Source organism: Pagrus pagrus (genome assembly GCF_965226575.1).
Source record: "Pagrus pagrus genome assembly, chromosome: 19".
Taxonomy (NCBI): domain Eukaryota; kingdom Metazoa; phylum Chordata; class Actinopteri; order Spariformes; family Sparidae; genus Pagrus; species Pagrus pagrus.
Window position 1 is genome coordinate 9,796,159 of NC_140203.1, and position 27,837 is coordinate 9,823,995.

Genomic DNA, 27,837 nt, shown 5'->3' on the forward strand with positions numbered 1-27,837 from the left:
TGAGAGAAAAGTCCTCTGTTTCTCCCCCAGTAATCATCTCAGATCCTGTCAAATTTGTCTTTTCGTCCTATGTAGGGGTGCCAGGCCTGGGGTTGGAACCACTTCAATTGACTACTTAAGTGTACATATACAAAGTTGTTAAAATTACCTCTACCTTGACCTGCTACAACTGAAAACTTAAATTGTCAAAAAAATGTAAAGTTAGCATGCTAACCAGCTAGCCTCGGCCTGTCCTGGTCCAACGCTCACATGCTAGTGGCCTAAACACAGAGACTCCTAGTCTGGACCGCTAGCTGCATGGTTAACTGAGCTAAGTAGCTAACGGCAGCTACAGTTAGCAGCAGTTAGTGGCTAGTGGCTAGTTATATGCCCGCCCCCCCTTTTCTTGTGAGTATGAATTCGACATGTGGCCAATACTTACATGTTGCATCTTTAATACAATCTAAAACAATCTAATCATTGCAAATATATTAATTTATCACTCACTGACTTGAAACAGAAAATAAATCCATGTGAGCAACATTGTACAAGAGAATTAATGTGCTTACCCAGAGAGAGTTCAGTGCCACCACATCTCTCTTTCCTCTTCCTGTTTGGCTTTCACTGAATACTTTTCGTAAAGCCTGTGCTGTACCATTAACACTCAACAACCATCCTCCTATAAAACAATGACAGGGACAGTGGTGAGGGCATATGTGACTGCTAATAGGCAGAGAGGATGTGAGGGTGAGTAGCCGATGCTATTTTAGTCTGAGCAGGGATAACTGGCTGGACTGTGAGACAGCCGGGAGGCGCAGTAATGGTCAGCGTCTCCTGGGGGTCTAAGGGTGAGGTCAACGCCACCGGGCTGAGCCTCTGCTTCTCAGGCGGGCAGGAAAGGCATCAGAAGGGGAGGGGTGGACAGCCGGGCGGAGGGATGAGGACATGGAAAGAGTGAAGGGAAACTGGTGAGAGTGTGTGAGAGTGCCGGTCGCTGCGCACACACTTGGATACACCTGCATGTGGACACACTGTAACACACGTGCGCACACACATATCAAGTGGCCTGCAGCGAAGTTTCACCCTACATGACACCATTTTAGTCGTCAGACTTTCTTAATCAATTACCCCATGCAGGCCTGTGTAATGTTCAGAGTGGTGGACAGTGGGTAGGACATGCTGTAGCAAACAAAATACTGAACATACACTGAAATTTGAATTATCCTCAGTTTTTGTAAGGAAATCTAAACTACAATGATACTGTACATGTCATGCAAGAAGAAGATAAAACCATTTTCTGACCTCCAATTTGAACTGTCATGAGTGTTATGTTTTTCAGTCAGCGTCATGGGTGAGATTGTATTGAATGCTGAGCTGAAGTCAATAAGCAGCATTATAATGTAGCTGTTCTTATTTTCAAGGTTTGTGAAGACTGAGTGGAGGGCAGTGGATATGGCATCATCTGTGGATTTCTTTTTGTTTGCTCAATTTCCGGTGTTGTCTCTAAATGTCCGGTTGCTTTTGCTGGCTAGAAAACATAGGCTCAAGTCTCTGTCCTTACTGGCTCATAGCCATTATTCATTTCTCAAAGATGGGAAAACACGTCCACATTTTACTAATCGGATTTTAAAGGTGATCATTTGGTGCCAACTGGCAAAGTTTGCTAACAACTGGCTCACAAATAGCTCAACAAGATTACTTTAGGATCGTAGCAGTAGCATGACATGCTTCTTTTTTCAGTGTGAAGATGATGATGATGCCGGTTATTGAAGTTTGTCCAAAAATGGAAATTCAGCCGACCCAACCTACAGTCCCAAAGCGTTCGTACTTTTCTTACAAATAGGACCTTATAAGTGCAAAAAAGATTGAATTTCAGTTTGACCTCAAAATTCATGATCAGAGAATCAAGATATAAGGAAAGTACGCATACACACAATGAATACTAGCTCTGTCCTAATCTAAAAGGGTCATCGTCATACACACATCGTTCTCATCTTTACCATCAGTGTGTGACTCAGACACGAAGTGGAAAGGCCGACCTAATGATGGCCTGACACGGCCTACCCGCAGTGCTAACCCAGAAACTCCAGTTGTTCTTCAGACGTCTACAAAAATCCAACAGATAACAAAACTCACTCGGTGTGTTCGATTGATCTGCTCAGAATTTTCATGAAAAAATCAAAGTCGTCAGGCGGTTATCGGACTTCTTGACGAAAGCTTCATCAGCAGGACAAAACGTACGACGTCTATCAGAACTTGTCTCTTTTCTCATTGTTTGAACAACGATAATCATGCCTTACATTGTTCAAGTTTAGACGAGGTAAAGAAAGAGTAAAAAAGAGCAAAACTGAAGCTTCAGAAGGAAGGAAGCCTCTCATATACAGCCCTTATGTGTTTGAGTCCTGGAGACCGCCATCAACAACACATCAAACTGACGTGACATATCTCTCCTCTCCAACAGCAACCATCCTTCTCAGAGGAGTGGATTTGGAGGATCAATGCAGTGCAGATAAGGAACTACATTTTCCTCCAGTTTCCACCATGCAGTTGTGTCTAACACAGACATGGTACTAACACTATATCGTAAAAATACTCTACTACAATTGAAAGCTTTGCTTAGTTAAGTAAAAGTGTGTATTATCAGGAAAATGTACTTACTCAATGAAAAAAGTAATATGAGATTACAATTAGTAGGAGCAAAGCAGGATTTTATTGTTGTAGTTGGTTAAAGTGGAGCTAATATTCTGTATAGTTCTGCAATTTACAAATTTTAATTATGGATTAATTTGCTGATTATTTTCTCTATTAATCAGAATGTTATTTCTACATTCTGAAAAAAAGTGCGAAATGCCATCACCAGAGCCAAAAGCAAAGGTAGAATGTAACTAAGTACATACACTGAAGTACTGTACAAACATACATCTCTATTTAACAAACAGCGTGACCTGACCTGTCAAAATAAATGCAAACCTCCCCCTCCACAATCTTAACCCAGCAGTGTTCTACCTCAAAATGTGTGTGTGAAGATGCTTGCATGCGTGTGAGAGCATGCATTCGTGTGTGTCAGTTGATGTGTTTGTGAGAGGCCAAGGAAGGATTGTGGTGGTCCCAGTGTGGCTTCTTGTGCCGTCGGCCAGAGGCTGATGCCCAAGGAAGTGATCTGATTAGAGTTTGTTACAGCAGCTACTGTATGACCAGAGCAGGCAAAGAGAAACTGTGTGCGTAAGTATGGAGTAACCAGGATACGGCATGTAAAATACACGCGAGTCAACACTGGGAGAACATTTTTAACCATAATCTAATGGTTATTTTTAGGAAACAGTCTTTAAGCCTTTTCAAATCCTGCGTATCGCAGTAGGAGCTTTCATTTCCAGGAGAACATGCTCATCAACTTCTTTGTTCTTGTCGTTTGATTTCACATTCATTTCTGACCAGCTGAAGAAGACCCTCTCACCTGTCACTCATTCAGTATACACTGGCTGAGTGGGTAGAAAATGGGGGAATGTAATCTTTTCTTAAAGCTACCTTTTGTGTGACATTTGTGTCATGATTAAACAAGCACAAGACACACAGGCATGTCGGTAACTTGAATAAAAAGCGAGTTACTGTATGTCAACATAAAGCTGCTAGTCCAAAATCCAGAAATAGAAGCAACAAAAGGCAGATGACAAAACCAAGAGCAAAAGCAAACAAAGTACAAAGCAAAAAGGCAAAATACGAAACAGAAATAACGCGAGGAGTCTACGTATATAAATCTCATGTGTAGGCTGTATAAGCAGCCCAGTATATAAGACTCATATAAACAGTAATAATTTCAGTGTCAAAGAAATAAAAGCTGTGTATTCCAAAACTGTACTTAAATAAAAGTACAGAAATATTATCAGCAAAATGTAATTAGAGCATCAAAAGTACTCAGAGCATGACTATAGTTAGTTTTTACTTCTGTGTAATGTCATATACAATGTCATGTCATGTCATGTCAAAATATTTCTCCTTCTCACGGCTGATGTAGATAATATATATGGATAATCAATTTCTTGATGAAGTTTTTAATCTTTAGTTTATGCACACATGAGGGCACGAAAGGTGATGTAGTAAGCAAACATGGCTGAATATTCCATATTTTTCTCCTCCTCCTCCTCCTCCTTCTTCTTCTTCTTGTCTTTATTTATTGATGGACTGCAACCCAACTTCTAAGGTGCAAACAGTCACTTACTGTATCAGAGTTTTTTAAATGCTGTGCTGGTTAAGTTAATGAAATCAACTTGGCTTTAGATTATTGCGTTTATTCATTGGCTAGAATTTCCTAGATACTGTTAAATAGAGGATAATTTATCGTTACGATATGTATTGTCCATCCCTTAAAAAAACACAACAACTTATGCATCTGCTGGTAACAAAACAAAAAACAAACACAAAATTTCACTAAATAACAAAAGAAAATAAAAGTCTTTTTTTATCTGTATCACTTTTGTGTTTAATATCTGAAGAATGAACTCAGTCTCGTGTGTATCATACATATATGTATTGTAATATCGGCTTATGGTTATGACTGCATTACTGTGTAAACTGCATTTTAATGTTATGGCTGGTTGTTATGGCAATTAAACCCTGCTGGCAAGTAATGAATCATATTTTATAAATATATCATATATTTTTAACTAAATGTGAAATCAAAGTTCTGTTTCCCTATAAATGTAATGTAGCTGAGGGAAAAATGGAAATATAACTACAAGCTCCGATGCTGTGACCGCTGTCCTTCAGGTGCTTCAACTTCCATTTCAGCTGATTTCAAATCACAACAGCCTCAGCGGTCCTGGTCCATGTTGCACTTGTTGTCTTTATTACGACAGAGTCGGACACTTCTGCTTCAGTTTTCCCATTAACTTGTTTCTGTTTGACTCATCAGCTGTTTACACTGGCCGCAGCTCTTTCCCATGAAGCCCCTTCCTTCCTTCCCTCTTTCCTTTGTCCTCCTGCTTATACATCAGTGCTTATTTTTCCTCACATCTTCAAAAAGCACCGATGCTTATTTGTGCGACTGAATGTTAATAACTTGTTTTTTGCTTTAATACTCCCTCTGAACAGTACACTCGGTTCCCAATTTATGAGCTACATCTAGTTAAAACTAATGCAGTCTAAAACTAAAAATGTAGTGGAAAACACATGGAACAAAGACCGTCACTGTCCTTTCTTCTATCTTGCACCCTAATCAGAGGAAATACTCTTTCATGCACAGTGAGCACGTATTGTCTAGGTCATTGCGATAATGACTCAAAGTCAAGGAAAGCGCATCATTGACCTCACTCTTTTTAAGTTTGTTATTCAAGATGTTGACACCTGATATGAATGACCTCAGGTCCTGTAGGGGAAGTACTAATTTATCTCTGAGACTTCATCAAAAATGTTAACAGATGATGGCTCACTTAGCGTGCAAAAAATATCAGTGTCAGCCTTTACGTAAATGAAGGAGAATAGAAAGGATGATAACTCTCTACCCTCTAAAGCAAATGGAGTCAAAGGTATAAATTTGTCTCTTGTAAATGATGAGCCGTCAAAATCAAAAATTGTACTTGCGTAAAAAAGATGAGGCCCTGAACCTCTTTATCCTTTAAATCCCAATCATTCCAATCGAATTATAGGGTTATTAAATAAATTACACATTGTTATAACAAGGCTGCTTTCCATTAGCGAGGGATTAAACGCACAGTTTGACATTTCTGCCACGAGGGGGCGCTCCATCAAAGCATGGGATCATGGGAGTAGCTGTCTTCATTGTCAAACAACCACCATGACCGATGAAAATCTATCTACGTGACACCGGCAGCTAGCTCACGGGCAAGAAAACATTTTAAAGCAGAGGTCACTAATATGTGTACCTGGAACCGATAAATTATGAAGAGTCATTATATTTTGATGGAGCGTTTCTATTTGAACTGCCGCAGCTTTTTTGCTAGCCGTTACGGCACTGGTTTAGGAAAAGCTAGAGCTCACTTCTCTCACTGAACAAGAGAAAGTGAGGGAACAGGATATAAGAAGGAAATAGATTGTTAAGACGAGAGTTACAAAAGAAAAAAGGAAACTCAAGATATACTTTTTTTTTTTTTTTCATTTTTCTCTTGGTTTGAACTTTGTTGGAAACATTTGGGTCAACAAATTATTATTTTTTTTTTTTAAAACATGTTAATGCAGAAATGTTACATACAGTATTACATCTTTAAAACATGTTTCACAAAATGTGCAGTAAAGTGGTATATAGCAAACACATTTCCTTGAACCCAAGTCTGAGAGAAGCAGTGAAAGCACCTGCTGATTCTCATCAGTCCCCTGTGACTTACGTGTCAGATTTCTGAGTATTTCTTATCTATGTGTACATCAAGAGCACCTCTGGGTCCAACGCCACCAAACTTACAGGAAAAAACTCTGAGCTGAGGGAGTTAACGTGCAGATGATGCAGTCTACATGGTGAAAATAATTTTTTTTTCTTGCCCTCTTCCAGATATAATCTCTTCAGACTCTACAGAGCAGCACCACTGAAGCTTCTTGAACTGCTTCGGCTGAAGGATCATCTCTACAAACACTGAGCCACCCTGCTGAGTGCGAGTTTTGTGATTAGCAAGAGTGAAATACCAGCACCATCTGTCGAACTGCCAAGCTACCTGTCAGCACATGACGTCTGTGATCGTGGGCCGACATCTACAGGCATCTCAGTCGAGCATGTTACTCGTGTATTTGAAACTTATGATTGTGTTTTCCTGCCTCGTGTCTGCTGCATGCTGGGAGAGGATCTAGCTCCTCGTGACCTCTGACAGGGAAAGATGGATGTTTGATCGTTTAGTTAACCTCTTTGGGGGTTGATGCAGTGCAGCTGAGGTTTCACTTCACTCTGCTTTGACAGAGCAACAAGCATGACTTTTCACTGCACTTACTCCATGTTGTTTTCACCTATATTCTACTGTAAATAAATATAAAGCACATTATTTGAGTTAAAACTGGGCTGACACACAAATTCGAATAGTGAAAAACATTAGCAAGTCAACTGATAATTACAGATTAAAAAGAAGTTATGTGTCTGATTAATTGGAAAATACGCAAAGTATTGTAGTTTGCAAATACAGTATTTACACAACCACAGTTTGCAGATAAAGTGCATTAGAGTAAACAATAGAAGTAATTACTTTATGCTTGAAGTGTTGCTGAAGCTCACTGATGACCTGGACCCGATGATGTCATTAAACCAGACTATCATTACCGTCCTTTATATCAAGAGCCATCTCATTTGGATGATGTGTGGGCAACACACTCGTACTTAATAAGCTGCTGAATGTTAAAACTGAATTCTAATGTGAAGCCCACCAGGTTAAATAATAACAAAACACTGCCTGATTCAAATGCAGAAATGTGCTTTTCAGACGCCGTCAATCGCGTTAACCATAAGGTTAAATATGATGTACACTAACAAGCCATAAGCTCGTGTCCTCTCGCTCACAAAAATCATCATGTAAAACTGATAACAAGCCCAGAAGGTGAGTAAACTGTTGAGTGTTCAAGAAACACAACAACCATCTGCGATGCAGTTTCCTTTCCACCTCCCCCAGTTCACACACGTCTTGCAACTTCCTTCTGTATATGTGAAAATGAGGGCGATCGATTGAGCTGGAGCCGAGTGCAGGGAGATGTTGATGCTGGGCCCTAAGCGAGTTGTTGATAGGTCGTCAGGTCACACACCCACCCACTCCTCATTTCCCATACTGCACTGCTGACACGGTAGAACTCAAACCAGTGGTAGGCGTTGCGTTTCAAGGTGAGGTTTGGGGTTAAGACTTATCTTTATTATCTGCAGCTTATTGGTTTCAGTTTTATATATACATATATGTGTACGTGCGTGTTGATGTACTTTTGCTGTTGCTGCTTCACATTTTGGCCACAGCAGCGGGTCCTTATCCAGACAGGTTTAGGGACAACGTTTATGTGGCTATACTGTATGTTCAAAGATAAATCCCTCTTTCATATCTCGCACACATCTCCTTGCAGTTCCTCTAACCTCTTTCTTTCACTGAATTACTGTTAGACGAACACACGCGAGGTGCAGTGAAAGGTTACGAATGACTTCAAAGCATCTCTGCAATGCCACACAGTTTATAAGCCACTGAATGAATAGTCCTATATTGCCCTGACATTCATTTAAGAAACACATCGTTTTTTTTAGCTTTAAATCATAAAATTCCTGTTCTTTCAATTAAATAATTCAAGGCCAAGGTAAATGAGAGAAAAATATGCATAGATGTGCGAGGCAGAACTTCTAGTCTACTTTCTAGTCTTTCTAAGTACATTTATCATCTCACAAAGCCTCATCTTTATCTTGTGACTGTAGGAGGGGGCCCGACCTCTAGGTTTGGAAGCACTGGACTAAACTACATTAACATACTACAAGGATTTAATCGATCAGTTTCATATTAATGCGTACACAAGCAAACAAGACCATCAGACCATTGGCTATTTCTATATAGGTATTTTATTCATTCTTAATGCCTGTCATCAGGTTACATTCCACCGTATCCAGGTCGGAAAGTCATAAAATTGTATTTTTTATGGCTTTTTATGGAGAGCTGAGGATGAACTGAGGAGTCTCACAACCTGATCCTCTGTTTTCTGGCCAGATCAAGCTCTTCTCTAAAGAGAGTGGTCATACTCATACCGCTTTTGTCCACAGGGGCTGCCAAAATAAACAAAAAAATGACTGTGGCTTTAACTGAGTACAAAGAAGTTGAAAGCAGCTCCACCTCAACCAGCTACAGCATGAAAATGCTGCTTACACATTGTTGCATTCATATTAATTATCAAATCATATCATATATAATAAAATTGGGAGCATTGTTGCCTGTTGATACCTTAAGTGCTGTTAATACTTCTAATATTTTACTTTTGAATGGAGTATTTTTTTTTTACTTTTACTTTTTGATGAGTCAAACACTGGACTTTCCTCCTTATTATATATCAGCTGAAACTTTACAGTGCAGTTCTGTCTTTGTTTTAAAAAATGCCTAACCCTTCTGCACCTACAGCACAAAATGTTCCTGTTTACCGAGTGCAAAACACAGAACCATTAGAAACCACGTAAACCTTTAATCCGCCTTGCTTTGTCTGCATGTGTGTGTTTGAGTGTGTGGATGTGTTGGTGTATCTGTGTGTTTGCAGGTTGAAGGGGAGTGAGGTCTATTTTTAAATGACGAAAATTGCTCTAAGGGCACACAACAAAATTGGCACCAACCACTATCACCACAATTGTTCTTGCCATATTCAAAAAGAGCCAATTTTATCAATTTTGTTTGGCAGCTTCAGGAGGACAGCCGCTCCTTCATGGACATTTATTATAAAGCTGCGGAAGCTGCGTCAGCAGATCGACTTCGGGGCGTCTCAGAGAAATGTACGAATTTGTTGCTTTCCTTCAGTAGATTTTTTAGGTTTCTGTACCTGAGTATTAATTTTCTTACTTTTTATTTTTACCCCCTACATTTTATCACACATATCTGTACTTTCTACTCTTCACAAAACAGGTTTGTTACTTTAGTTTCAAGGCATTTTCCCAACATCGCGAGACTGACTTTAACCTACAGCGCATATCACACACTGCAGATGTAGCGAGAGGAAACAACGTAAAACACATAACAAGACGGAAACATCCAGAGAGAGATTTGAATTGGGAGAAAAGGCGTGTTAGTGTCTCATATTTGCAGACCCTGCAGCCCTCTGCCTGAATTTTCTTATTTTCTCACTTTGTCGCTGTGCTTTACCACTAAAATGTCGGTATTGGACGTCCTGGGAATGAGACTCAACAATCAGCTATCTTTGCGTTTACGAACAGCTCAGACGAATCTAACTGATTCTACCTTTAAGTGTAATAGTCTCTGAATTACATCAACATGACAGGAGGTTCAGTTAGCTTTGCACAGAACTGGACAGTGGAAATCTCCTTCAGAGGGCTACTACAGAGCCTGTACTGTCTTACTATTGCTTGACTGAAGAAGTTGAATCAGTTCTTCTACTTTTACCACAAGTATCCGTGCTTCCACTTGAGTGAAGAAAGTGAGTACTTCTGCCACCTCTGCACGACTGTAAGAAAGTAGTTCCTCTTTTCGTCAATGAAAGGCTGATCACGATAACGCTATGCGACGTCTGGTTAATTAATCCCTGGTAAACAGAGCACAAACACTGAGTCGAGTATGCGCTGTTGTTGTGTGAGTCAACTCCTCTGTTCTTGTGGATGACTTTGTCTTTTTCATCGCTGAGTCATCTCTTCGTACTAATGGCTGATGGATTATTTATACAGTAATTGAATGAACACGAGAGTACTGCTAAATATGTATTCTTCTCTTCAAAATACTGCAACTCTTGACTCTTACTGAGACAGTGGATTCTGAATGTACACAAATGATTATTCGAAGTTAAGTCCGGTGCCAAACCTTTACTCCCTCCAACTCTATTCTGTGACCCCTCTCCATCTTCAGATCATCTCACGATCGAAGCAGACCCTCAAATTGTAGCTTCATGCATATGTGAAATAGTTCTTCCCACGCCGTGACCGTGTACGGGGATAGGTTGTGTCAAAAGTCCAAAAGTTTGAAATAGTAAGCAAAAGACTTGCCAGTGGTAAGAGATTGCATAAAAATGAACACAGCGAAAGAGGTGGGTAGAGGGTAGCAACTGAGAAAAATAGAGACAGATGGAGGGATGGAGAAGGAAATATTAGATGTAGAGAGGAGAGTAAATTAAGAAGAGATGGATGGATGGATAGATGGAGGGGTGAGGGAGGGAGGGAAGGAGGGAGGGAGCGATGGAGAGAAGCACAAAGAGAAAAAGAGAGAGGGATGAGGATGAAGTGTGAGTTTGGCTCAGTGAGAGCAGCTGTATAGAGGACACTGTGGGTGGAAGTGGTAGAGTCGTGGGTGAGCTCAGAGTTTAACTGCCAACCCTCCCTGGTTTCACAAACTGTCCGTCACACACATACACACACTCGCACACTCACACACACGCTTACTCGCACATACATACACACTCGTGTGCAGAGTTTTAGCTTGACAACCTGGAGAACTTTCCATTTCGCTTAGTATATGCGAGACACGAGAGGAATCTATCCCTGTAATGATGCTTTCTGTGTCACCCTGCTCGTACTGGCTGTTACATCGCCGGAGAAAAGTGCGTTGTAGCTACAGTTTTGGTAATGTTGGCGCATGAGAATGAGGGAATTGCTGTTGTGTGCTTGTTTGATGTTTTGAGCAGTTAGTAGACGGCGACGGCGGCGGCGGCGGCGGACATGGCTCGGGTGCGAGGGCGTGGGTAGGGTGGGGGTTCGCCCGGCTTTTGCTCAGTCAATTGTAGGTTGCTTCTTCTTGCCGAGACTCCGACGATGATAAATAATGAGAGCAGCAGATCCTGAAATAGAGTACTTCCCCCCCACCCCACCACCACCACCCTCCTCCCTTGTCCCTGTGGTCCGCTCTTGTGAAGCTCCCGTCCAGCCATGACTTTTCCAAGCGATCCCCTCCCTGCTGCCTCCTCCGTTATGGTTAGCATGCCGGCTAAATCTGTAGCCGTGCGTCTGTAATTAGGCTTCGCCTTTGCTGGATTGAGTGCTACACACTGGCAGCTGGCAGGCCAGGGCAATGCACAACACACACACACACACACACACACATGCACAGGGACATGCATGAACACATGCACGCAGGCAGACATTTTATCTCATGTGAAATAAGTGGATAGAGGGTACACCAGGACAGCGCTGTCTGGGAGTTAAAAGGGGGTGAAGTGCTGGGGTTAAAGAGCAAAAGAAGCTAATGTGGAACAAAAACATTCTCATCATCATCCATCTAACCTTCGCCTTCATCATCCTCTATCTCGTCCTCATCATCATAAAGCTCCTTAACTTATCAGTCCTCCTCTTTGGTAATTTCCCTCTAAGTGTCTTTCCTCTATTCCCCAACTCCCTCACTCGCTCTTCGACCACCTGCCCGCCATCATTCTTCCCTCCCCAAATTCTTTCTTTTATCATTCCCACCTCTCCTCCCTCACCTCTTCCCCTGCTCAACCCATCCCATCCCAGCGTTGTTGAGTGTAGAGTGGGCAGGTTGACCTGGCAACACTAAAAACCGCAGTAGTTATGAGAGCTTTTTACTTCCAGCTATATATATTATCGGGAAAAAAAAGAAAGAAAAGACAGAAACGTGTGATGTTACCTCAGCCCTGTTGCCGCCCAGTGAGGGGGCTCCAGTGCAAGGCAGCATGCACATGCAAACGCACGTGCTCACACACAGAAGCACAAACACCTGCAGGTGTGCACACTTAAAAAAAAAAACAGTCAAACAACATCGGTGCACAAAACAATCAGCTCTTTATCAATCGCTAGTCCTGTTAACTCAGCACTTAAACCAATCGTACAACAAACATTGGCATCCATTGTGAATGACAGACACTATGTGTCACATGCCGTGGAAAGTTTAGATGAAAAGAATTGTATATTCACAGGGACCCTATTTCTTAATTGAGTATTTTGCTTTTGAAACGTCAAGGGATGTCTTATACTTCAAGACATCTTATTCAGTGTAATTCAAGTCTTCACTGTAGCTGCTAAGCTAAAAGCATTAGGGTGAGTAGATAATCACTGAATTCTCATTTTTGGATGAACTTATCCTTGAAGCAACCTCATCTTTGGAGACATCATCAATCTGTAAGCAAGAAATCTAGGCCAAATTCACAATGTCAAACTACTTATTTTATTAACAGCCTTAATTCTCAGTACATCTAACTCGTCAATCGATCAATCAATCAGTCTACATTCTAAAAACCATCTGAAAAGGACTTTATTTCCCAAAGACTTATAACTGTTCACTTGTAATCATGAACCTTTATGTAAATGCAGGGTTCCCAAAAGTCATACTTGAGTAAAAGTAAAGATATTGCATTAAAATATGACTTTAGTAAAAGTGAAAGTCACCCATAGAAAGTAATTTAATTTTGATCTTAAGTACAGTGCTTGAATTCCTCTCAATCCCAGTAATCAAAGTTCGTTTGACATTACTGACATTTGTCACGTTGTAACAGATGAAACGTGTCTTTCCCGTTTCGGTTGCTTATTAGTCCCGTATTCTGTTTTTCTTTCAATGTGTCGCGACATTTTGAAAGTGTGCTTCCATTGTTTTTGTATTTTTTGTTTTTTGTGTCTTTATCTGATCGAACAGCTCAAAGAGTGACAGGAAATGTGACGAGGGAGGACAGCAGTGAGGACACTCTGTACAAAGGGCACACGCTCCACCAACTGAACTACTGTATAGCTGTATATCGCTGTATATTACAGTATAGCTATTTATAATAATTCAATTTTGGCTTCTCCTCTCTCCTGGACAGCCGCCTAAAATTAAAAGTCTTTTATCTTATATAACGTATGTGCACTAAACTGAATTAAACTAATAATTAAAATACAGCGAGTAGAATCCCAGTCCCATTTGACTGATGATAAAATAAGGCACTCCACTGTACTGCTCAGTAAAAGTCAAGTATCTTCCTCCATCAAACTACCGTGAAGATGTTTAAATAAAACATTTCCTGTCCTTTCAGCGCTGTGTGTTTTTCCTTCTCACTAGCATGGCTTGACACCCGTAACTTGTGCTTTTGTGGCCTATAACTGCCTGCTTGTTTCTGACCAGGGCCTCTGATTCCCTGTTGAGATGAAAGGCATCCAGGCCAGTCATTTGTGTCAGCGTGTGGTTTCATCGACCCTGCCAGGACGCTCTCGAGCTGCTCTGGTCCCTGTAGTCACATGCTCCACCAGTGGCATGGCTATTTTAGCTGCTCTGAACTGCAAAACCCACAATCCTCTACTGACCAGCGCCCTATCCTCTCTGCTGGCCATAATGATTATGTGGATATTGATAGACCAGGGGGATTATTATCATTCACTGAGTATACTTTTATATTGTCCCGCATGTGACTGGCTCAATCTGACAAACAGTAAATAAGTAATCATGAAGGACAGCTGTGTCTGTCTTTTAATCTCCGTTACATTCCCATGGGACCTGAACTTACCCTTCAGGAGTGTTTTAGATGAAGAATATCTAGTTCTTCTATAAAAGCATTCAAAACAAACACAAATTATCCAAATAATAGTGAAAAAAAATGAATTTATAGTCAGAAAACAGAGATAAATTTATGTAGAAACAAAGAAAAGTCATCCTTCTTTCCATTTGTTTTGCTCTCACTAACAAATTCATCTACGTTCATAAGATCAGCCACCCAAACCGACAGCTGCGTGGATCTGAGGTCAACACCCCGCACTTTTGTTTGAGAGCAAACCATCATATTTTGTAATCTAACTAAAACATTTTTGATACAGACACTGCTGACTTTAGTTGTGGGCCAGCAGTTAATTAGACGGCTGTGAGTTGGAGTCTGACCTCTAATGAACCAGCACTGTATGCTGCATTATATGAAAATATTCTGCAAGATGTTTCAATCTCATTAAGCTTCGATACTGAAACACATCTTTTAGTTGAGAGAGTTGGAAAAAAACACAAAGTGATTCTTTACGTGACGAAGTGAGATTTGGGAATTTACCAAAAAAAGGCTGAATTTTTTTGTGTCGTGAGATAGAAACACAACAAGTGCAACAATTGTGGCACAGATTAGCTCAGTTGGGAGAGCAGGCGCTCTGTGTACAGAGGCCTTGGCCTCGCTGCAGCGGCACCAGGTTAGAGTCTTGTCCAATAATTTGATTTATGAACAAATTACCTGCAAAAGGAGTCCGCCGTACTTCACTTTTAGTGGTAATACGCAAATGTTAGCAAGCATGCTAACATGCTAAACTGAGATGGTCGACATAATGAACTTTAAACCTGCAAAACATTAGCATGCAAAGGATCAGTTCACCAAAAAATGAAAATACAGTCATTATCTACTCACCCCCATGTCGATGGAGAGGGTGAAGTTTCTTAGTTCACAAAACATTTCTGGAGCTTCACAGCAAAACAGCTATCAGCATACAGTTAGTTATATTTATGGCCCCCAAAATCTAACTAACCGTATTCTTCTTCCAATGGGAAGAGAGCAGCATCGTGGAAATCAACTTTCCCCTCTTACTTTCATTCTCAGGAGTTATTATCTCATCTCCACCAGGGGGGTGTATCTGCTGAGACCCACAGATGAACACTGTTTCTGTTTAAGGCCCCTACTGAGAAAACCACAACAGACTGATGGCAGGTATCGAGACCTGCTGATAACAGACACCTTAACCTTTAAAGCTGTCTCTCTCTCTGTGTGTGGAGAGGAATGAATCCTGCACCACATCCTGTCAGCCCCACATCATCAGACTGCTGCAAAAAAACAGCACGCAATCAGCAGAGCAAAAAAATGTGGGCCAGGAGAAGGATCAAAACCTCAGAAAGATGCTTCGTGAAAGCCCACAATTTTTTTTTTTATTCATTGAAAACAAAGAGGATGAGCATGGATCGCATTTCTTACTGATTAAAGTCGTGTTTTCAGTGAAACAGCCACACTGCCTGTCCCTCAGTTATGGCGTTATTGCCCACCCAAAGCTCTCCCACCTCCTCTCTCAGTGGGTCAGCTGGGCCCAGGGTGTGTGGGATGTTGCTGTATGTTGAGGGAGAGGGAAACTGTGTGAAAACTGTGTAGGAGAGGCTAAGAAAAACATTACGGCCTGGCAGCAGTGTTGTAGGGAGTGGAGGACGAGGAGGAGATCAGGGGGAGCAAGGGAAGGGGGAGTGGAGTGCATGGGTATGGGTATGACAGAGGGGAAGGTAGGAGTGTATGTTTGTGTGCGTGCATGTGTGTGTAGGGGGTGGGGGTGGCTGCTGAGGTAATATCTCTGGGAGTGTGGTTAGATCATATTCCTCTCCCTGTCTTCTCATGCTGTGGGTGGGGCTTTGTGGTGGGGCTGGCTGGAAGAAAGGGAGGGGATGGAGCGACGGAGAAAGAAAGAGAGCAGAAAGAGGAAGAGAGGTGGGGGAAGTAGGAATGGATATGGCGAAAGACGGGTGGAGGGGGTTGAGAGACGGGCAGTGCCGACAGTTCTCACTAAAGCAGCACCAGCGCTACGCCCCTGAAGTGGCAGGACTGGTTCACACGAACTCTTCTCCACCTTTCCCCTCTCTCTCATTGTCTGTCTCTTTCTCTCTCCCACATGTTAACTAATTAGATGCTTTTTGTAGATTAACATAAGTTGGATAATTTACAGGCAAAAAAAATATATCTGACAATAACTAAATGAAAACTATCAAGCAGACAGGCACTTACAAGTTGACAGAGATCACTCACTAATTACTCAGGTACGTCAGTAGGCTTACATGCAGGGGCTTTTTGCAGATGACTAAACACATGTGGTAACTTTGTTTGAAGGTATTTTTAGCCATGCTATGCTAGCACTGTGGCTATATGTTGGTCATTTGGCCCACCAGTTTGGTCTCAACAACTATGAATGGATTGCCAAAATACTTGATACAGATATTTATGGCTCTCAAACAATGAATCCTGATTCATGACTCTGATCCTCTGACTACCTTGAAGTTGACTTTGGATGTTCAATGTGAAATGGTAGAGCAACTATTATATGGAGTACAATGAAATTTCATTTTCATTTCATTCATGTTCTCCTATGAGGACAGCCTAATAACTCTGGTGATCCCTTCAGTTTTCATCCAGCATCATCATGAGGTCAAAATCTTGTGTCCAGTACTTCAGTTTGGGACTAAATAACTGCAAAACTTTAAACATTAGCATCAGGTATACTTTTTGCTTGGAGCTAAATGTCAAATGTTAGCATGCTAATGGTGACCATGGTAAATATCACCTGTTAAATGCATGCTAATATGCTCATAATGACAACATGCTGTTGTTAGCATTTAGCTAAGTACAGCCCCATGGAACCATAGCTGATTGTAGACTCTTCAGCCTCATTCAAACTAGGTTCTGGGTCAGGCTGCAATCATCAGAAAAACGACCATATAGGTCGACTATGAAGCAGCTTATTACGATCCATTACGTTTGTCGTTAGGCAGCAACCTCCAATTTATTATGACAGCAAAGGAGGAAGTTAGGTGAAGTTGTATAAAGGCCGAAAAAGTCCACATAAGGAGGAGGTTGGGATAAACAAGCGGAGGACTTTAATTAAAGAGACCGCTGTTCATGTCCAACAGTTACGTACGTAACGTTGGTACAGTCATAACCGAATTTAGGTAAGTAACAGTTATTTCAATCCAAACCACAATGTTTTCCTAAACCTAACCAAAATGCGAAAGTATGATGAACGCAGGCTGCAAAGGTTATGTTGTTTTGGTAACAGCAATATATGTCATTTTGGGAGGCAGTCGCAATCAACCTATTCAGTCGTTAGGTATGAGCGTGTGTTGTTCCTGGTAAAGTACTGGAATAACCTTTAAGGCACTGTGAATTTCACTATTCAAACATGCATCTACCTGCTGGGGAAATATATGTGGTAATAAAACGCAATAAAAGAAAATGATGGGGCAAGGCCGGATGTACGTGCATGGGTTAGACATCTCTAGTTATTTTCAGGAACATGTTTTTCATGTTGCTCTTGCAATGCATTTCATATTATACAAGTTTGGGACAAGCACAAGTCATGGATTTAAATACGTCATTAGCAGAGTTTTGATTGGCTCGCTCGCTCAATTTGAAAGCGTCTTTTGTCAGATTGGCCTACCAGCATTTTCCCTAAAGTGTTATTAGGTCTTGAGGTGGGAAATTGGCAGTACAGATTCATATCGATCCCTGCTCCCAATCATAAATGACTAAATGCAGGAAGGACAGACTTTATGTGTGAAAAAGGGCTATCTTTTTTACACGCTGCTATATTTTTATTAAAAGGCCAAGACATTTCTAAAACGAGAACATTTTTGCCTGAGACGAGGGTGACTTATATAAATAAATGTCTAAGCTTCAACGTAAGCCTGCAGTAAATACTGCTGCATTTTGTTGTGAAATATATCTGCAGTTCTTACATTTGGTGTACTTGGCAGGATAGATGCAGTCAGTATGTGGAGGGTTGCCAGTGTAGTGTCAGATTTAATATGAAGGCCTTGGTACAGCAAATGGTAATCCACAGCGAAGATAAAGGAGGCCCACCACTCTCAGTCCATGAGCTGAAAGACAAGGAAGATATTTCACCGTCATTAATTTTGTTACGGACATGCTAATGTAATGTACACTGGCTTTGCTCTGAGGGTTGTTTGATTTTGTGTTACCCGATTGGAAATTGAACAAATAGAAGTGTTAAGAGACCAGATACAGTCCCTGTGATCTGAATAGTATCCATCACCAGGGTTTACAGGAATCTATATGACCTGATGGAGGTAAAGTCCCTTTTTATTTATCTTTTTTTACTGATACTGACTGATACTGATACTGATTACATTTGAGAACCTGATGCATGCCTGTAGGGTTGAAACTGAGTTTCACCTACCCTGTAGCTGTACAGTGCAGGGACAAAAGAAACTACCTGGACATCTTCTAATAAAGATTATTATCTCCCTGTCTTGGCCACCTACAACTCCATCCAGATTTCTGCCTACCTCACTGTTATGATCCCTCCAACTGGTTTAAAAGCTAACTGTAAAATGTTCCAGCAGTTGACATACAATGAGATTGTTTGTATTCAATGTTGAGCTAAATTCCCAAGAGTAGATGACAATCCTTTGGATGGTCGCAGACAAACCGACCTGAGGTCTTCAAAAAAAGTCCAGTCCAGCCATCCACAGGCTTGTGTAGACAACCAAGAGAGAGGAGGGAGGTCTCATTTTTCATGTCACCATGAACACCACACTGATATGATTATACAGTAGGTGTAGTGTAACAGGTATGTTCGGGCAGTAAAGTACTCCACAGTCTCCATGGTGACCTACCTGTATCCAGGAAAAGGTTCCAGTACTTCCTTTAAAACTGAATTTTCCTTGAACACGTGAGTTCCCGGAGTTAATGATGAGTTTATCTCAATTGTAGTTAATTCTGCTTTGAGGTCTGGAGACCCTAAATTCAGACTTGAAACTCAAAGTTTTGAATTGTGCCATTCTTGGCAGAGTTGGGGACCTTAGTCTCTGCCACATTGGCACATTGGCAAAATGTAAGACAAAGAATCTGTCCCACCTTCTACAACGTTCTGATGGTCTGAGTCAATCAGACCAATAAAGACTGTGTTGAGACGACGTTCCTCAGCTGAGGTCGTCACCTTTTTATTTTAAGGCAATGTTGGCATCCTCCCCATTTCTGTTTTGGTAAGTCATGTTAAACTGGTTTTATGATGATCATACTGGCTCATTTATGGTTGCACCTATGGGAAGATTTCTTGGAAACACGTTTTAGACCAACCTTTACCAACCTATACCTGCTTGAGCTAATCCCACCTTGTCACGCACACCCCTGGGTGTGCTCTCAGGTTTCACTGTGTGTCTACCATCTGGTTATACCAAAAATAGGTTAAGACTTGAATGGCAGGTCCTGGCCTAGTTTTAATATTTAGCACAGTGTCAAGCCCAAATATTAATCACACTAAAATTACACATGTGAAGGAAGTTCTGAGAAAGAAACTATTGACGATTGTTTGTTTTCCACACCTCCAAGAGGACGTGAAAGAGGACAAAGAGGTTATAAATATTTGTATCTCAGTTTGGGTGTCAGGCAGAGGTGGCCTGGTTTGAACCTCTGGAAGTGAAGAGAGCTGCTGATATGTTGGAGATGTTGTTGCAAACTGACACCACCCACACACACCTACACACCTCTGACCCATGCTGCTGCCTCTAGTTCTAGTTAGATTGATGGACCAAAATTTTACTGTTTACAGTAAAAGAGAGAAGGGAGGACGTATATTTGGCATTCAACAGATACGGACAAACCTAACAACAGACAGAGAATTTATCACAGAAAATAACTTTTTCATTCCACGGGACTTAAAATAATTAGTAGAATTAGTCAGTTTTTTGGTAGCTATGATCAGCTTGATTTGTTGTTTTGTATATTTTTGTATTGTTCAAATAACCATTGAATATATGCCCTCAATTAATCTGTGATTTATATGAAAAACCAGGATGAAGTGGGTAAACACAGGCAGGAACGCAGAAAATACAAGGCGCAAACACAGCGATAGGAGTGATACGAGGACCAAAACAGACGAACAAACAAGCAAGTGAAGGTCTTATGCTGCATTCAAGTGTCGAATGGTCCCGTTACCCAAGTTGGGAAGTCGTTCCTCTGACGTCGGTGTCTTCATGTGTGTCATGTCGCAATGTGAGAGGAACATGGGTGACGTTTTGCATTTTATCGCTTAGAGCGTTCAAACAACACATTGACAGTTATTTCCAGTATTTGAGTGACAAGAACGAGCCAAGGAAATGGATCATGTGAAATATATTTCACAAATATGCATTTTAGTATTTACTTTCATCCGCTGTGTTTCAGCGCCATATGACGTAAACTCAAATACATATCTTGTACAGTGACTAATAAACTAACGAAACACAGCTGAACAGTTAAAAAGGTGGGAAGATTCACCCTCATTATGGATAACATTATACAATTTGTGTCAGTTTCTTTGTTTCTCTGTGTTCTTTATCTATTTCTCTCCCTTTTGTTGACTTTTTCATCACCATATTTATACTTTCCTTCATCGCATCCAGCTGATCTCTGCACAACTCTGCAAATCATCTTGAAAGAGCTGTGACTTATGCTATTAAATATGATAAGCCTTCCGTTGGATGCCAGAAAAACTGACTATTTTATTACAAGAAAGGAAAAGGAAAGAAATTTCTCACCAGAAACCAGGACAGAACTTCACCTAGCTCCTTCTTGCACAATAAAAAAAGAATAATTATACCATTTGACTTGTCTCTTGCAAAGTACAGTCAGTACTAAATGACCACCAGTTAATGATTGTCTGTATAACTACATTTACTGTTCTTATCACTGTGTGGGAAGAGGAGAGGAGCCCACAGTATAAAATCTCACAGCACAACAAAAGCTATTCATAAAATAGATTCCATCACCCAAAACATGGCCTGTGAGCAGAAACAGGTCTATCTGACAGATTTGGTGGATGGGATGGTCACACCCACTCCACAGGTGGCAGGATGAAAGCAACAGCAGCATGTGGGTGTAACTTAGAGTTGTTGCTTTGTGTACTGCAAGCTGTTTTCTCTACAGCATTCAAAGAGGGGTAGTTCTATACCCCAGACCCCGGCTTCATGTACAGTACAACAACAAAAGAAACAGCAGGTTGGTAAACATGAGACGTAATAAAAAAAAAATCCTGATTCTAATCAGTGTTGGAGGTTATATGTATGCATGCCGGAGAGAGAGCTTGTTTATACAAAAACAGAATTTGCACAAAATTATACACTTTTAATTTAGTGAGAAATTCAGAATTCTCAAAACTCTGCCTTTGCTCTGCTGTTCTGCCCTTGATGTGTCTCCTCTTGCTTAGTTTTTTTTAAGAAGCCCCAGTAATTAACAGGGTGGTAAACCTTGCCAACGGATTAATGCTAATGATTGTGAATCACCCCCATCATGTGCTTCTAAGGAGGTCTGAGAAGAAGTTTTGGACAATCTCAAAGATTCAGGATTGGACTTTGTTTGAACTTCATATTGATTTAAACCTTGAGTGTTCAGGCCTTGAATTTGTGTGTTTCCCTAAGAGATCTTATAGATTATTCTCTCTGGGTTTCTGCAGTTTGCCAAAAAAAAAGAAGTAATTTTGGATAACAAAATAGACTTGTAGAATAGCATAGTAACTGTACAGCTGTGTTACTCGGTTCAAACAATATTTTGACTGAGCAAATATGCCCAAGTAAATAAAGCAGCGACATGAGAAGACACCGCATGAGACCGGGCACAAAATAATCAGACCTCTGCTGGGTGTGTATATCTGTAAACAAATGCGGTGTAGTTCAGGCTGGGAGCTGAGATCCCTGAAAGACAAATCTAGAAAAGATTATTCTACACTCACATTGGTATGTTCTAAGGCCTAAATTAAGCTCATTCAAACCCTAATCTATCTGCTCATTGCTTGGAAAACTTGGATTATCCGCAGACTCAAAGCTCAAGGTACTAGTACAAACCTGCCAAATGAATTCTTGTATTCATATCCTGCATTGTATCCAGTAATTTTTATGAAATTTTGGAAACCCCCATGGGATGTCTTGATGGCATGGTTTGCATAGGAAGGAATGCCACATCGCAACAGCCTATTGATATGCAATTTTTACCTCTCAGTAACAAACGTGTGATCCGGCTCCTTGTTCTACCCGTTGAGTCTTCTTCATCTCCCCGTGTTTGTGTTGATTTCCTCCAACAAGCCACTCACAAAGTTCACTGCAGACATTGTGACTTGTCAAGGCAGGAGAAGCACAGGTGTGACCAGTAACGCTAACGATGCCTCCATTCTATTTAGTATGCCAGTAAGTGAGTAAGTAAGTGAGTGAGCACCAGAGCCCTGGGACAAGCTCATCTAAATGGAATGCAGCCATCATTAATGTTATAAATTCCATCTGTGCTTGTTCTGCTTTGACAAATCAAATATCTGCCATGAGAAGGGTTTATAGATACCTGAAATGGTAACACTATCCAGTATTATAGGCTATAGCTAGTGGTTGAGACACCATTTTCACTGAAATTTCAACAATTGGATTGATTGATTGACGCCACTGAACTATTGAATGATTTGTCATTGAATCTGGTGCACATATTGAAGTTCTTTTCAGGATGAAGTGGATTATTGGCTTATTACTTTGGTGATTTTTAATCAAGCTAAATGTAACAAAATACTTGCAAAACTAACGGCATTCCCTTAGGCCTCAGCGGTACGTGGTGTTTAGTCAGAGACCTTCTGAGAGAGCAGACAAACCTCTTAATTAATTTTGAATAGAAAAGTCTGTAATGATGTTATTTTGAGGCAAAGTGGCTTATATCAGATTTGGCTGGTGAATCTATACATGTGGTTTCTTTGTCCTCCTCTTTGTGACCACTGAAAGTGAAGTTATGGCCTTCTGTCCATTCATTTAGATGGGGTCCCTGTCTTGTTAGCCCGAGAAAAACATATAACTTGGGATTGCTAAAATGGCTGCTGAGTGGCAAGACTTGCCTAAGAGGACTTTGGTTTAGTGCTGCTAATTAGCAAATGTTAGCATGCTAACGCACGACACTGCTGTGGCCTGAAATGCAGCTGTATGGATGAAAAATAAGCTAAAACTCACCCTAAAGCGTAGTAAAGTCGAGGGGAGCTGCAGATACAGGTGATTATCACCACAAACCCCTTTTACATTGTCACATTTGATACATTGTTATTATAAAAAAAAATTATCATAGCCACTTTCAATCAGTCGTTCAATTGTTTTTCACAAGCAGTACAAGTAATACAGTCGATATATTTACTATTATGTATTGTTACACAAGCCAAATCTCTCAAAATCTTTTCTCTGGAGCGTGTTTGAGAGTCATTAGACCCCGTGATGTCTGCTGCTCTTGTATCACCTAATAAGGCTTTCAGCAGGTTTACATCAGTGATTACACCCTCTTATTATATTCCCATTATGCTGCATTATGGGCTTCAGAGCAGCACAATGGTTCTTAGGTCTTGCCAGGTACGAGCTGGTACACTGAAGCACACACCCAAATACACTCAGATACTGTCACCGACTCTCTATCACACGACTCTTTTCATTTCTCCCCTGATATGTCTTTTGTTCAATACCTGATATGAACCCCTCTAGCTCCTGTTTGGCAAAGGCAAAGACCCACCCACTGGTTCAACCCTGCATTATTCTGCAACAACCTCTTCCCTCTACCCTGTTTGAAATCTCAGCGTAGTCGTCCAGCTGCACATCAGGCCTCAGTTTGGCTGTTTTATTACCAGCTTCAGTCTCAGTGCTTCGGTTTTCCAGCTCTCGCTCCTGGCTTGGCCTTTGCCCCAGATCTCCAGCCTCATCTCTGGCTCCAGACCTGCAGGCTTTGGTCTGCAGTCCACCACCTCTGTCCTCCAGCACCAAGGTTTAGCTCTGTCTATTCTCCAGTCATAACCATACCACCCAGTCCAAGCTCGCAAGCAGGTTTTTAGGCTTGGCCCAGTGAGTGTGAGTGTGTGTGTCACTCCCCTCCCCTAAGCACAGGTGGACTTGTAGGGGAACGCTGCCAAATACTTTTGGTTTAAGGGGAGGGAGGGGTGTTGGCTGAGGCTGGTGGGTGTAGCAGTTTTTGTTTTGTTGTGTTTCTTAGATAACCGTTTCGTGGAATGGTACCTTTTCACTCCTCCAAATCACTGACACACCTTCAAGAGCAAATTCAAGTCTCTATCTCGGCCGCTCTCACTTTCACAAGTCTGCCAGAGCTGAGACGCTGTGAGTTTCCTGACGGGGACGAGAGTGCAAGAGAGGGGAACTGAAATCAAAACTTCTCTTCTTTAAAGGTCAGTATCATCCAACTGTCTCTTTCACTCTCTTGTCTTTTCAGTTAAGTGTACTACCACTTTGCATATCCTAAAAAAGTCATAATGAGAGATTCATATTTTCTGTGTGTTGTGGCAAAATTTCAAGAGCTGTCGGCTACCCACTGAGCACCAGAATCAGAGTAAAGGATGGCTGACCTTTCGTAGAATAAGGTTCCTCAGTGTTCCCATTTTAAGTTGCAAATTTGCTCCATGTCTCTAACTTTTTGTAACAAATTGTACTGTAAAAAAAGGGATGTCCAGTTATTCTCAGTGCTTCCAGAAACTCTCTGTGACTTGCAACAGATGTGCACACAATGAAAGCCTCCCCCTTAACAACTACATAGTGAGGAGGAAGCAAGTGAAACCATGACAAAGCTAGAACAAACTGACAGACTGATATCCTTTTTACTTTTGTTATTTTAGCAGCAGCTTGTGTAACTTCATGATGATTAATTGTGCATGATTTAGATCTCTGTTGTTTGTCATACTCAAGAATCTGCCAAGAAGTCGTGACATCAAACATAAGACAGTCTGAGACTTCTCTTAATTGAGACGGCGGTAATAAACTAGTAATCTGACAAACAGGATGACATCTCTCCTCCTGGAATCTATTCTGAACGTCACATTCACTCACAGATGAGACGTTTATAATCAGATTGAGATCTATGTCAATACAGATGTGGGGGCAGAGGTGTGACATTTTCAAAATAATTTCACTCTTCCTGTGACCCCCACCTTCCCCTAACCCATCAAGACGCATGAGTAACTGTTAACCTTTAAGATATAAATATGCATTACAGGCTGATCTATCAGATATTGATATCACAGTATGTTTTTTCAAATCTGAGGCACTATAATTAGATGATTAGAAGAGTTATTGTCGTATTCTCAGAATTTGCTCTCCGTCAAGTTTCCTACATTTTCCTGTTTGTGAGATTGCCATCTGGGCTTTAGTGGTTAATTTCAAAGAAATGGTGATAAGTATATTTAACATTTTACATAAACTTGTTGCAGTAATTCACAAATATGTCTGCAAGTAATGACTATTACCTCCGCCAAGGGGGTTATGTTTCAACTTGTCAGTTTGTTGGTTGGTTGGTTTGTTACCAGGGTTACACAAAAACTACCAATCGGATTTCCGATTGGTGCAGATCCGGAAAAAGGGATGGACCCAGGACTTTTTTCTCACTTTCTTTGACATGCTGGATATGCCGTTTTTTTAGATTTTCGTTAAATTCTTAGGGAATAATGCATGGATCTTGATTTTAAAAAATCTGTCGTATTTAGTTGGCTGGTAACTATAAGTGTTAAAATTTGATGCCGATCCAAGATTTGGTGAGATCAGTTATGGGTGGCTCAGAATTAACAATGAAACACGGCTCACAATTTTGATTTTGGATTAGGCTTGATCGAATCAAAGGGGACTACTGGGCCTTCACAATTAAACATTTAGTCTATAAAGTGTCAGAAATTGGGAAAAAATTCTTCACAATTTCTTGCAGCCCAGAGTGACATCTATAAATTGACTCTTTTGTCCTTCCAACAGTCCAAAACCCAAAATCTCTTAATATCAGTTCAGCTCCCAGTCGTGGTTTAAAAACAGGTGAAAATGTAATTAATGCAGCTTCTCAGCAGGTGAACCGTATTACTAACAACTTGTTCATACAGGTGCACTGTTTGCTTCTTTTGTTTCCTCAAAGTGTAATAAAGCAGAAGGAAACTGATTGAAATCCTGCACTTAAGCTGGGTGACAAAAACAAGTTTCAGCGTGAAACATTTGTCAACCCTCATCATTAACAAGGAAATTACCAGCAGAACATATAGAGCGCTCTTCCTGCCACAGTGGGGGGTTAGACGGGGATAAAGTCTAGTACTGCCACACCTACTGTCGTCACACACCCTGACTACAGCCCTCCATCTGCCTGTATATCTCTCTCCTGGATTATGTGAATTGAATCTGATTCTTTTGGTCTTTTGTTACAAGCCCTCAGTGAGTTTAACAAATATTACCTGAGGCAGATTTCATTCATGTTTGCACCCTCTCACCTATAGCGTACTGTATATGATAAGCCAAGTAACTCTGTAAAGGAACTGAGCTTGTGTTTGTACAAAAAAATGTGTGTGTAAAAGTGTGTGAGAGCGCCAAAGTGCTACTTGATTGAGAGAAAGAGAGACTTGAGTGTCGCGGATGAATGTGTCAAGTGAATGAGGTCGGAGTTTCATAATTGCAAAACGATGCAATGTGTTCATTATGAGCCTGACAGAGTGAATGAGTCCGCACGCCTTCTTCCCACCTGACAGCGTGTGGGCATGCCCATGAAACAGCGTTTGCACAGGGATGCACAATCAGATTTTAACCTCCTGTGACACAGATGTCATCTTGTCGCAGTTGTCTAAACTCTGTTGAGGTGTTTTCAAATCCTAAAACTGATTGTTATCAGTGCCAAATTAGCCATCCTCAAAAACGTATTACAACTATTCAGGTTATTAAATGTCTCATGTATGTCCACAATGGCCCGAGTAGCCTTTTGTGTGTTCATGCGTGCGTGTCCGCCCTCCTCCGTAGGATCGAGCTCCAGGTTTTGTTTGTGTGTGTGTGTGTGTGTGTGTGTGTGTGGAGTTGGGCTGGGTGAGTAAGCCGCCCCTCACAGATGAATAGAGGATGGGAGGAGGCTTGAAGAGGCTGCCGTGGGTGGGAGGCCCGAGCCCTGCCAAAAAAGCTCCTTCTGTGGGATTTGTGTACTTTTGCGTTCCTCACGAAACGCAGCGCCTGGCTCGAACGACAAAGCAGCCAGGGAGGCAGGCACTCGCACTCCCAGAGGTCGGCTCGATCGCACCCTCGCTGCTTTTCAAGCTATATTCTTTCTTTCCGTTTACAATTTCTACATTTCCACCGTGCTCCTCTTTTTTTTTCCTTTTCCCTCTGTCCCTGCTGCTACTCGTTATCACTTTTCAGCATTTTTTTCCTGAATAATGTGGCTGATTAAGACACAAATATTGACACAAAGTACAGAATTATGAGAAAGTACAGCATGTATTTTGTACTGTTGGAATTTTTTGGGAGTTTTGAGGTATATTTGAGGAGTTTATTTCCAAAACCAGATTTCTTTCTTTCAGCTGCTGAGAATAACTTCTCCGTTTATCAAATATTTTTAGCTTTAATTAAATCTTTATTTTTTTATTTCCTTAAAGTGCTATAGTGTTATAGGCATAAATCACAGTGGAAATGTGTCTCTTGAAATGTGTTTTCTTGTCATTCCTTTTTTTTATTTTTGTCTGAAGTGGCTGCCGCAATTTGTAATGTGGTTGTGCAATGAAGCATTTTTCATACAAATTGTAGGTGTTTCCAGAATGTTACCTAG

General features: G+C 41.0%; 1 long non-coding RNA gene across 4 annotated transcripts in view; it reads right to left on the reverse strand.

The window, feature by feature from the left end:
* Positions 1-441: 441 nt before the first annotated feature.
* Positions 442-27,837, reverse strand: part of LOC311274804 — a 58,697-nt gene continuing 31,301 nt past the window's right edge. Inside the window, exons 3-4 of one of the 4 annotated variants that reach the window (XR_014624790.1) lie at positions 18,009-18,149; positions 442-1,010 (exon numbers count right to left, since the gene is read on the reverse strand). This is a non-coding gene — a long non-coding RNA (uncharacterized lncRNA). Of the gene's footprint in view, positions 1,011-8,455; positions 8,696-15,428; positions 15,622-18,008; positions 18,150-27,837 lie in introns of those variants that run through there. The other 3 variants (XR_014624791.1, XR_014624792.1, XR_014624793.1) reach the window with 3 other exon arrangements.